Below are 12,012 nucleotides of genomic sequence, written 5' to 3'. Positions count from 1 at the left end.
TGCCTTTCGGTAAGGGAAACATAATGATCACTTCTATTATGTGGAAAGTAGACATACAGACATTGTTAAGTTGAAAAAACTTTGAAGTTTTTGAAATTTTTGCCTTTATTTCCATAAAAATTATAAATGACAGGCTTAGCTAATTGTGGCAAAAATTGTGACTGAATATTTAAAAGTATATTCCTCACAATTTACTGAAGAATATTGGGAATTGACGAATTTAAGAATCAAAATAATAATAGAAGGGTTACTATTTAAGTTTTGAAATATGGTAACACTGATTTAAATATGTCAAATCTCACATTATCAGCATAAAGTTTGATGGCGAACGTACTCAGAACGTGTTGCCATACAAGTGCTGTTTGAATTGTTCACAGATATTTGAAGCATTCATCTCGATCAAAAAATGGATTTAAATCGCATAAATTTTCAGGCGATGATGTTCTATGATTTTAGACGTAGTTTAAATCAACAGTACTGTGTAGATCAACTCGCATATATTCAATATAACATGAAAATTTGGATGTTAAATATACTTGTCCGCGTTGGATACCGCATAGTTTGACAGTCGCTCGAAAAAAGCTGGTGTTGATTGGTGCAAAGAAATACTGAAAAATTCAAGCGCGGGACTTCAAATACATCTATGATTCATTGATCTATGTATATGAAACCAAAACTAAACAAAAATCTCAAGCCGAGCTACACCAGCATTTGTTGCTAGAAGTGTTCGAAAACAACAGGGAAACCAATCGCAGATGACAAATCATTCTCCACCACGACGATGCTAGCTCTCAAATATCAGTTCAAACAAAAACGTTTTTGGACAATCAAACCATCGAATTGATTGGTCATCCGCCGTACAGTTCTTGATTGTCACCTAATGATTTCTTCTTATTCGCGCAGATAAAAATCAATTGTGAGGCCAACGTTTTTCTACACCTGCATGATCAAATATTCTTCTTATAGAGACAAACACCGGCGGTATGCTGCTTATATGAAGTTGGTTGAAGCAATGAATTCAACTGCCGAGGGACAGAAAAAAACTTGTAATTTCACTTTTTCTGGGACTGAAGGTAACAAAACAATGTTTACTTTCAACTTTGATGTACTTCTACTATTATAAAATATCTTTATTCTTAAGGTTTCAGTTTCGAATTCGCTCAACACGGTTGAAGCTCCTCCTTTCTTGTCTCTCTTCAACAGCCACGGTCTTGTCCATATTCGTTTCCTTTTATACATATAATGTTCAATTTTCTCCAATAACCTAGGCATAAGCAAATTACACTAGTGTTTAAAAACGTTTTCATTTTTCTCTTATTATTTCGCTGGGCCATGTGAACATAGCGGAACATACCTGTTTTTCAAAGACAGACATCAAAAATTAAGTAAGTATGTGTAGGAACTCTAATAGATAATAATTTTGGTGTTTAGTTTTGCCACAATCCCACTACTACAACGCTCATAATCTAGCTGGTGAAGACTTCGTTCCATAATATATATGAAGGAAAGGTTTCCGCGTTTCCGCGGTCAGGATTATGAAAAAAAGAACTAAGTTGATTGGTTAAACCGAAAATGTTCGACGTTTTGGCTCCCACTTTGAAGCTATTATCAAGACAGGGTTGGTTATTCGTTCATTGGTAAGAAGTGATCCGATTCCGCGCTCTCAATATGTCTACGCCACACAAAGAATCACCCCATTTTATTGGTTGATTTTAAGGGCTCAATCTGCCTACTCCTTACCCTGACCAGCTGTAAAGTAATCAACAACTCGCCGCATTGAAGTACTTGACCGAGTATTCGCTACTCGGTAGGTGTAATTGGGCTTCAACAATTAAAATTTGACAGTGTTTTTGCTATTTTTAATAAATAGATATCAATAAAAATAAAAAGTACAGTATTTTTGATGGGTTATATGGCTTTAGTTTGTACATTTTTCCATGGATATTTTTAATCTGCACGTGAAAATATTTCTAGCTAATTTTCTTTTTGGAAATAGAGAAATTTTTTATATCCACTTATATGGAATCTAACCATTTTGTTAATTTATGATTTTTGAACTAGAAAAAAAATTAATCCTCAACGAATTAATAGTCCCGGAGCCAGCAACAGAAATACAACAAAATAATGAGCTGAATATACTATAGTGTATTATAAGTCAGTTGGCGCCTCAAACATGAAAAAAAAAATTATATATTCAGTGATTTCCTCTCAAATGAAAATTTTATTTATGATAGCTTATATGTAGATGTGAATAAATATATAAGTCAGCTTGGTATATCTCGGTGGAAAAACCGTCAGCAGATACTTTGGAAATGATTACGTAAGAGTTAAGCGGAAGCATCTATTGCATCAGGTTTTCCTTGACTCACTGCTAGCTTATATTTTTTATATATCACAGCAGTATATAAGTGATCAACTACAAATTTTCAGCTGGGAGGAAATTACTGGATTTCTTTTTTTTGATGTGCGTGGGAGGCTACTGCCTTTTATCCCACCCACCGAGCCGCAGCTGATGTTCACTAGACTTTACTACATAACTCTCCGATGCATATCACCAATTATCTGTCAAAAAGAAATAATTAACCAAATTTTCACCTGCCTCCCGGACTATAATAATATGGAGACGGACAGAAGATTTTTTAATCACTTAACGTTTCTTGTTTATTGAAATATTTCAATCCAATAATACCTCAACCAATTATAAACATCAAATCAAAGTATGAAGAAAATTTTCAATGTAACTATTTGTCTATGAAAAAAAATACTCTATATCTTGTTCGAAAAAATATCTCGTTTTGATGGTTAAATGATTTACGGCAACTTCTAAACTAGAAACTATAATTATAGAACATGAAGCCGGTTCTCCAATAATTAATTCTAAAGTATACTAATTAATATCAATCCAATACACTAAGGATTGATATAAACACTTTTAATGTCGATCTTTTGCGTCTAACCATTCGAGATAATGTTAGTTTATTCGGACATGTCTCTCTCCCTATCTATCATTCGCGTTATAATTCGGAGCGTCTGACAAGCGATCCGCCTTTTGACGATATAAATCTATCTGGGTGCTAGTAGGTACATTTCCGTTTTAAATATTGAATTCTATAAAAAATGATGAACTACCGGTAGAACTACTCAAGCTGTTTGAGGAAGACCAATTACAAATACTGGAAAATAGTTTCAATACTTTAGATTGTCTAACATCCGTTTTCATAACAATCCCCACGAAAATGGGAAGAATATCGGACCAAATCACTAATGAGTCACACGCTAAATTCATTCCTGAAAGTTACTCGGAATGCCCTTTTCAGTTTTAATGTAATAATCCAAAGTTGCCTTGATGTTAACAGAGAGTTTTATTGATTACGAGAAGGCTTTTGATAGAGTCCGACGTGAGGAATTAATACAGATACTGGGAGAAAAATAAATAGATTACAGAGAAATATTTCATCATAACCAGACAGCCAAGGTGAATGTAGAGGCAACACTAGCAAAAGAGGAAGCAAGGATTCGAGCAAATCCCAGGCCCTGATATAGAAGCTGCTCCTCTGCAGGGGAGGGAAGCGACGACGTGTTTCTGGCCCTTTCGACGTACCCAGCACGGGCCTAGAAATACCTCGATGGTAATAAGGAAAATTATGAAACTGGATTCAATTCACTATGTAAAACATAGGAAGCCAAAATAAGTTTTCATAAATTCATACTCACATTAAATTGTCTTTAAAACAGAATATTATTTTTTGATCTGATGAATAATTACAAAAAATGACATCGAAAGTTTACAGTGGACCGATTTCTATGCACGCAAGTGTAGAGTTATAGAAAGACTGGCATCTTGTTGAACAAGTATATGAACAAATATAATTATTTTGTACCTAATTTATTACACATATAAAACATTGAATCCCCCTTTGACATTAGAAAACAATTTTCTTCATAACTCTCTCAGAAGCATTTTTAAAACTTTACAAGTAATATAATCATTATATACATTGGACGGTCGGTTTTATGACTGCCATTATGTTATTTACTAGTTCGAAGGCCATTTCGAGATATTTTCGACTAGAATCGTACGCTGAAGCTCGCGCATCTATATTTATTACATTCACGATCATTAAAACGGAATAGAAGATAAGTTATGGTCCATATAATTTCAATCTTATTTGTTGATAAGAAGCGTTTTAGAATTATGAAAATGATTTTAATACGAAAAACTTAATGGCCGAGTACGGCAAGTTAAACGTCGTCTTTGGTCATATTTCATTTTAGAAGTTCCATAAACGTCCAGGCATCCCACATATAAACCTTTGGATAGCGAGTAGTACTATGAGTAATGCTAGTCGACATAAATTAATTTTTGTTATAATTTCTTGTTTGTTTTTGGATATTTCAGAATTAATGTTTTTCTTTAATTTATTTATATGATAGAATTGGCTAATAAAAATTACGAATTGATGGTATTTAAAGCGTGATTATACGCTTGACGAACTGGTTTAAACACTTTGGTTTTTCGGTAGGTTCTACAATGTGTTGCGATAGTAACCACCTTTTAAAATTTGATCAAAAATTCGGAAAACTTGTTAAAATAGGGTTTTGAGTACACTCTGTAAACGTAGAAATTCGTTTGGAAGTAGCCATTCTGTAAAGAACTAAAATATCAATTTCTTGAGGAGACTTTGAACAAACAGCTGGCTTTTTGAATGAATCAAGCTGATTATAATGAGAACGATGTGAAAACAATTTGAAATGTTCTCATGTAGATTTTACACAAGTATTAACCATTTAAAAACAGTTTTTGTGGATGCCAGAAACGCATTTACGTAAGAACTACAAGCGATTTCAGAAAAAACTAAAATACAGCTCTGCAGATCTGAAAATTTGGAGTGATCAGCAATATTGTCAAAAATAATAATGACATGTCATCGGATGATATACAACAAAAATTCTACCAGATATCTACTTAACAGTTATAATCAAAATCAAGATTTATGGCGAATGTGAATAAACCACATACTCCAAAACTCAAAAGATATGTATGTAGATATTGGGTTATCATATACACTGCTACCCAAGGGATCTATTATGTCCCCCTTTCTTGCTACGATACTGGGGAACTCACTGTTTGCAGCTGATCCATTAATCCCTCTTCTTTTAGAAAGTCTAAAATGTGGAATGACTGTAGCTGCTAGAGATCTTCGTCTTCTATTTTATACGTTCTCAGATGTAGTGCTCTAAAGTTTTGTAGTATTCCACACTTAAAAGTTTCGTACTCTGCTCAACAGAATCTGCAGGCTGCAATATACAACTTCTTTGGTTATAGTTTCCCAACGCCGACATCAAATCTTTATTGTTGAGAAATTATTGACCATCGCGTCATTTTTTCATGTTTGGGAACAGAAAATTATCCAAAGGGGCTAAATCTGGTGTGAAATAAAGTGGTGCATTGTCTTGATGAAACAACCAAATCCAAATGAGGAAGTTTTTGCTTGATTTCTTCGCTCAAATGTTGTAATAATTTCGCATGATACTCACCGTTGATATTTCTTCTTTACCAAGATAGTCAATAGAAATTATACCAAGCAAATCTCAAAAAACTGACCCACATTCATTCATGGTTATGAAACAGTGCAAAAATTCGGCTTCATTTATGTAAAACATTGCCAAACACTCGATGGAAACATCTCCACGACGCTGTTTTGGATCCATTGTGGGCAAACGCGGCACTCATCTTGCACACAGCTTTCTCATGTCCAAATTTTCAATGTACCGTACTTCCTGAAATTCTTACTATGTCTGCTAACTCGCGCACTTTCAGTGGACGATCGTCTAGTACCGCTTTGGGGATTTTCTTCAACATTTCTGGAGTTGTCACCTCATTTGGTCAACCAATGCGATGCCGGTCTTCGCAGGTCGTACGGTCTCGTTTAAATGGAGCTAACCAATCTTTTACTATTGATAACAAGGCAGTAGTCTCACCAAGGGTAGAATCTAGCTCAGCTTTTATATTATTTGGACTAAGGTCTTTCAAATAAAAAACGTTCACTATTGATGGCTGCCAAACAAATACTAAACAACGTGGCGTCTTCAAACTTGAAACATATACTGTATAGATTGTGTACTTTCTAATACAGTGGTATTTTCCAAACAATTTCTGCCATCTCTAGGTCAGACCAGGTACTTCTGGGACCATCTTCACGTAGTTTTCGCAAAATTACAGAGATAATTACATGTTTATATTGTTGCCAAAGCTCAAAAAAGTCATTCTAACTATTATCGTCATGTTATTTTCAACGAAAACGTTCAGATCACTACGTGAAGCAATTTTTCTCAAATTTATGACATTCTTTTTCTCATTTTACTAGTTTCTAATAAAAACAATCGAAATATTTCAGTTGTTTTCCCAGAAGTTCACGTATTTACACAAAAATAATATCAGTTATCGTGTATATAAAATTTCAGTTTATAGTTTTATACAATCATTGAAAGTTGGAATATAATGGAAATATGTGCAATTTTTATAATAAAGATTCATCATAATCTATGCAAAAGTGGAATTTGATTAATTAAACTGACATATTGAAAGAAAATAATGCTGGATAATTCATGTTTATAATACCAAATCCATTGAGAATAGTCGTATAATAATAATAATAAAATAATTCATAATGAAAATGAAATACTAATCGGTTGAATTTCTTAACATACTCCCTTTGCGTATGCTTAAAATCGCTAACCCGCAAGAAGACAAAAACAAACCAACGATGATATAGAATCCTTCAGCGTTATGAAGACCTCAAGTAAGTAATATTAGGACAAATTCACTTTTTTCCATGCATAAGCGCAAGAAATAACCTTCCAATTCCATAAAACCCCCCTTTCATAATCATTTTCAAATATTTTATACGAAGAACCGAATATTAGAATTATATAATTCCTCTTTTTTAAATTCAGTTCCTATTCAATTACATGTTAAAATGCAGTGGCAAAGTCTGTTATCAATCATTTAGAGACAGGTTTTACGTTAATTTTAAGCAATAACCAACTGAAATTCATTCTTCGGTACCTGACGTAATAATAAACAGAACCGAACCAAGGAATTTCTTAGAAATTATAAATACTAAAACAACGTGTACATCTTTTATTGAAGCACATAATTTGTGAACAAAAATTGTAAAATTTTAAAAATCACTAAAGAATAAATCAATTCAATTATTATTAGTTATACTGTGATGTGGAGAACCTTCGATACGAGTTCTGAAGGTAAACAGTCTCTGAAGACGATAACTTGGTTATCGGAACGCGCATCAGACAGTGTAATCGTGAGTGGTGGTGTAGTGGTGGTGTAAACAGTGTATTCAGTATGAATATCACAGACGTTTCCAGAAATTTCAATTTAGTATAACCCATTTGCTGCTCCAGTCACTTTAGTTTTTAAGAAGGAGAAAGTCTTTAGAAATTTAAATAAAATAGTAGTACCACGAGCTCAGCCATTTCCATTAATTGATGATTTGGTGCCAAAAATTTGCAAATTTTTTACAACATTAGATATAAATTTAGCTTTTTGATCCATTATTTTAAGAATTGGAGACAGAACTTGTCTACCTTTTGGATTAAAGACATCTCCAGCAATTTTCCATATTAAGAAAATATAAACTAAGGGATTTTGCAGTGGATTACATAGAAGACTTTCTTATATTCTCCAAATAATTTATTGAGCATATCCAACATCTAACACAGTTGTTGGAATGGAGCTTACACAACAAGTCATGACATATTTTATTACACTCACAGTTAAAAACAATAAAAAAATCATTTTTTCTCAGTTATCACTTGGTACTACATTTCAACTTGGATTATAGAAACACTACAAATATTTGTATGCATTCGAATTCCCAAAATTATTAATTATATCGTCGAATGAAATCTTGTTCATTAAGTCTGGCTAAAGTCTATTTATCGAAGAAACATACTAAACAGAAACAAAGATCAGTGCGTGATCAGCATGTGAACAACACGGGCGAAACGCGGCGCGTTATCATTATTAGAACCAAAGTAAAAACAATGATCAAGGCGTTATCAACACGTGAACATCCCGGGCCAAAGACTGCGCGTCATTATTATTGGTCCGGTCATACGTTCTTAAAACTGTGTGCAAATAAAGGGACAATATATTGAAAAATAATCACAGTTTTTCCATATATGACCGTTATTTCTGTTTTAGGCTAAGAGCTCATGAACTGCGCTACGTATATACAAAATTTATTTCCCAAAATCTGGGGTGAAAAATCAAAACTCAGATTTTGAATATTGATTTTGATGTTCTATATCAGGCGGCGTCATCAACATTACCTGGCTAAGGAATTATGGAGAAGTTTCTGCAAAATAGTGGAAGAACAATGAGTGCGATGGCGAGTGATGTTCTCAAGGCTGTTTTTTCCGGGCCTTGTTAACCAGAACCGCCTGAATAATATATCAGCTAGATAGCTTTTATGTTCAAAAGACTGGGTTGAAAATAAAATTATTTTTGAATAAGTTAGATGAATACACATTACATGAATCCACTCAAACACCTGGTTTATGTATGTATACTACTATGATTTCGTATATAATGCTAATTTAATCGTTTTCCCATTTCCTTCATACAATAATTATGAGAAAGTTACGTTTTGTTCGGTGCGACTGTCACAATGATCGTTTAGCGGTAATCGTGTTATGACTAAGGCCTCTTTTATGCACGCGTCTTTTGTCGCTGGTCGCAGGGCGACAAGAAACGCGGCGTTTTCTAAAAGCACGTTGTTAAATGTGCGCTTTTATGCATCGGCGTCAATCAGCCGCTGATACTGAAATTCTGTCGCGTGGAATTACAAAATGCGTCGCGACAGGCGTTTCAAAAGTACATTGATTTCAATTGGTGCTTTTATGCAGCGCGTTTATTATCGTTTGTCGTTGTCATTTTGAGCAGTCAGTTTGTAGAGTTGTGTTGATGTGTGAAGAAGTACCATGTAAAATCTGGACGTTGAATTTTTTATTGACGCAATAAAAGAAAAAACATGTTTGTTTGCACTTATCTCAACGTCCTTGATAACATTTCCCCTGGTATAAACGCAAATCCCCGTACCAACTCCACGTTTGTAATAAAAGTGGTTTTTAGCTTTTCACATATCTCATCAAATGAGCCTGTCGACATACGGTAATAATTGAAGAATTTCTCCCTGGATGCACATCCCAACGTCTCTGGCGTCGTTTTTCAATGAAATTTTTATATATCAAATACGTAAAAACACACGGATCCATTTTTAATCACTGCTGTTGAGAGGTCCCCTTGCAACAATTAAAACTGATCAAATTTGAAAGCGGCACGCGACAAGAAACGCTTAGATATTGTTTTATAAAATAACGCCACGTTTCTTGTCGCCCGGCGACCAGCGACAAAAAACGCGTGCATAAAAGGGGCCTAAGCCTTGAATGATAATTGATGTTGACCACTTTATTCGGAGCGTTGTTGGATCGTAAATTTTCCACACAGACATATCATTCTAGAGAAATATTGTGTTTAAATTAAAAGAAGAATTATTTTAAAGTTAAGTAGACGTAAAAGATCGTTACTCAAATATCTTTTGATTGAGAAAATGCAAGACGACGAAATGTCTGTGGTGTAGGATGATAAGATCCAAAAAACACCGTCTATATGAGCTCTGTCGAAAATTTCTGTAATATGTAACACCCGATGAAAATCTTGTTATTACATTAAGGTTTGACACTTCATGGAGAGGATTTTCATCATCATCATCAGAAAATGAGAAGCCATGATGCGCGTGATCTTCTCACTATAAAATATAGAGGATGACTAACGATTATATTTAGTCTTTTCTTAAATTACTATTCAAAACATCCGATGACCGTAAACGATGCTAGCGACAGTTGTTCGGAAGAAAACACCTCCATAAGAAATAGAAAAAAATAATGCTCGTTGCACGATCATCCTACAGTCGCACCGAGCAAAACGTACCTTAATACTGAAGGTTGAGAAAAGAATCGTAATTATTAATAATAAATAAAAAAGATATAATATATTATGCCATAATAGATTTTGTTTGTTTTTTTGGCGACGCATGAAAATTTCTACTTCCGGTTCTACTGTAACTTTGTTATTTCAAATGTATACACACCCTGTATATTAATACATTTTTAAAATCTACGTAAAATTTTAGTATACTCTTTTTTCGAAAGATGCATACGTTTTGAGTTATTAATTTTTTTGTAAAAAAACTAATCGTTGCACACCTTTATTAATTAATTATTTTTTTACGAGAATACCCTTAAAGATATGAAAATGGTTCCTATTCGGTTGCTTTTAGCAAAGTCAGACGTATTGATGTATTGTATTTATGTTGAAAAATTTTTCATTTTATACAGGGTGTGTATAAAAAATGTTCAAAGTTCAAATTTCCTTATTTTTTTAAACAAAACCACCCGCTTTTCTCTATTTTAATGCATTTGGGGGTAAAAAATAAGACAAATTCATGTATATATTAATATACAGGGTATTCCATTTAAAATAACAAAGTTACTGTCGACAAATGTAGACATTTTCATGATTTTACTATAAGTATTTTGCCATATACAGATAGTTTTAACTCGTCGTGGGACACCCTGTATAATGAAATATATGTACTATACATAGTAGTGTGTGAGAGGTGAGAGATTATTTCCGTATAGTCGCAGAGGTTCAATAATTTGTAAAACCGATAAAGATAAACTACCATTGATTTTTGGCTGATGATTTCAATGTTAATGAATCAACGCCATAAACCAAATTCCTACAAAAAGAATGTTAACTGGAAATCAACAATATTCCAAGATAATGTACCACAATGTTATGTCTAATACTACCATACCTCGGTTATCATCTAACAATTATTATCACAATAATACCATCGAATGTAACTTTTACCGAAGTCACTGATGGAAATAATTGAGTCAGTGCCGTTAATAGGGCGGTGCCACCGGTGCCCAGGCACAGGGCGTAGACTCTGGAGGACGTAATAATGGCCAGACCAGACAGGAATATTATTTTTCCGGTATGATCCTGATAAGTTCCCGATTCGCCAATAGTGCTCGATTCAAACACATACGTACTTACATGCTAGTATCATTATCTTCATCAAAAACGTCTATTAAATTAGACAAAACATCGCGCTCATTTTATTGCTCAATTATTGCAACTTCGTAACATTGAAGGTGATGAAAGTGACGATGGAGCTTTGTGGAAACGTAGTTGAGGACTTTTAACAAGACCAAGAACATCAGAGGATTATCATTTGGAGACTAGAGCACAAGGAAGGAATTTACACAGCAAACGTGGTATAGGAAGAACTCGTGGCAACAGACTTAGAGAAGAACAGAGGATTCTGGAAGAGCCACTCTTGGTGGCTGGTCGGAACGCTGTCATTGGCAGAAGCAGATATAAGACAAGTAGTGTATCCTCAATGGTGGTGGTGTAACGGACTGTCGAAGCGTACAGTTTCGCAATTATAATACACTAGATAAGATTAGAATCAAATTTTTATTATTAGTTGATGTTGAGGTGACGGCTTTCCTTATGTAGTTAAAGATGATAAGCGCGTTAGTTATAGGGCTCAATTACCATTCTATGCTCAGACAATATTTTTACTCAAGAACAGCCTTCTACACAAAAAAGACGTCAACGGAAAATTAATTCTAAATGTAAAAAGAACTGTCAATTTGACGGTTGCGTTCGTTGAAGTTATAGCATGTGGCCCAAAAATTAAACTTTAAGCATCAGGGTGGGTTTGAGTTTTAGTGAGTAAGACATAGTGTGTGGTATAAGAAGCCAAGATAGCTCCTAAAAAAATAGATTTTTCTTCCAAAATATTAGATAGTTATTCCACCAGAACTAAGGTCCTTCTGCTTTATTTTATCACCCTGAATGGTATAGAATAGGCCTGTAAATAAGATTGCTCTAGCTAGGGACCTATAATATTT

General features: G+C 34.0%; 1 protein-coding gene across 1 annotated transcript in view; it reads right to left on the bottom strand.

Moving 5' to 3' along the window:
* The window catches only part of LOC130897824 (protein embryonic gonad-like), a 179,434-nt gene that overhangs the window by 166,626 nt on the left and 796 nt on the right, over positions 1 to 12,012 (bottom strand). The window lies entirely within an intron of this gene.

This window comes from Diorhabda carinulata, chromosome 9 (assembly GCF_026250575.1).
Source record: "Diorhabda carinulata isolate Delta chromosome 9, icDioCari1.1, whole genome shotgun sequence".
Taxonomy (NCBI): Eukaryota; Metazoa; Arthropoda; class Insecta; order Coleoptera; family Chrysomelidae; genus Diorhabda; species Diorhabda carinulata.
The sequence above is the reverse complement of the archived record's forward strand: the minus strand, read 5'-3'. Positions and strand labels throughout refer to the sequence as shown.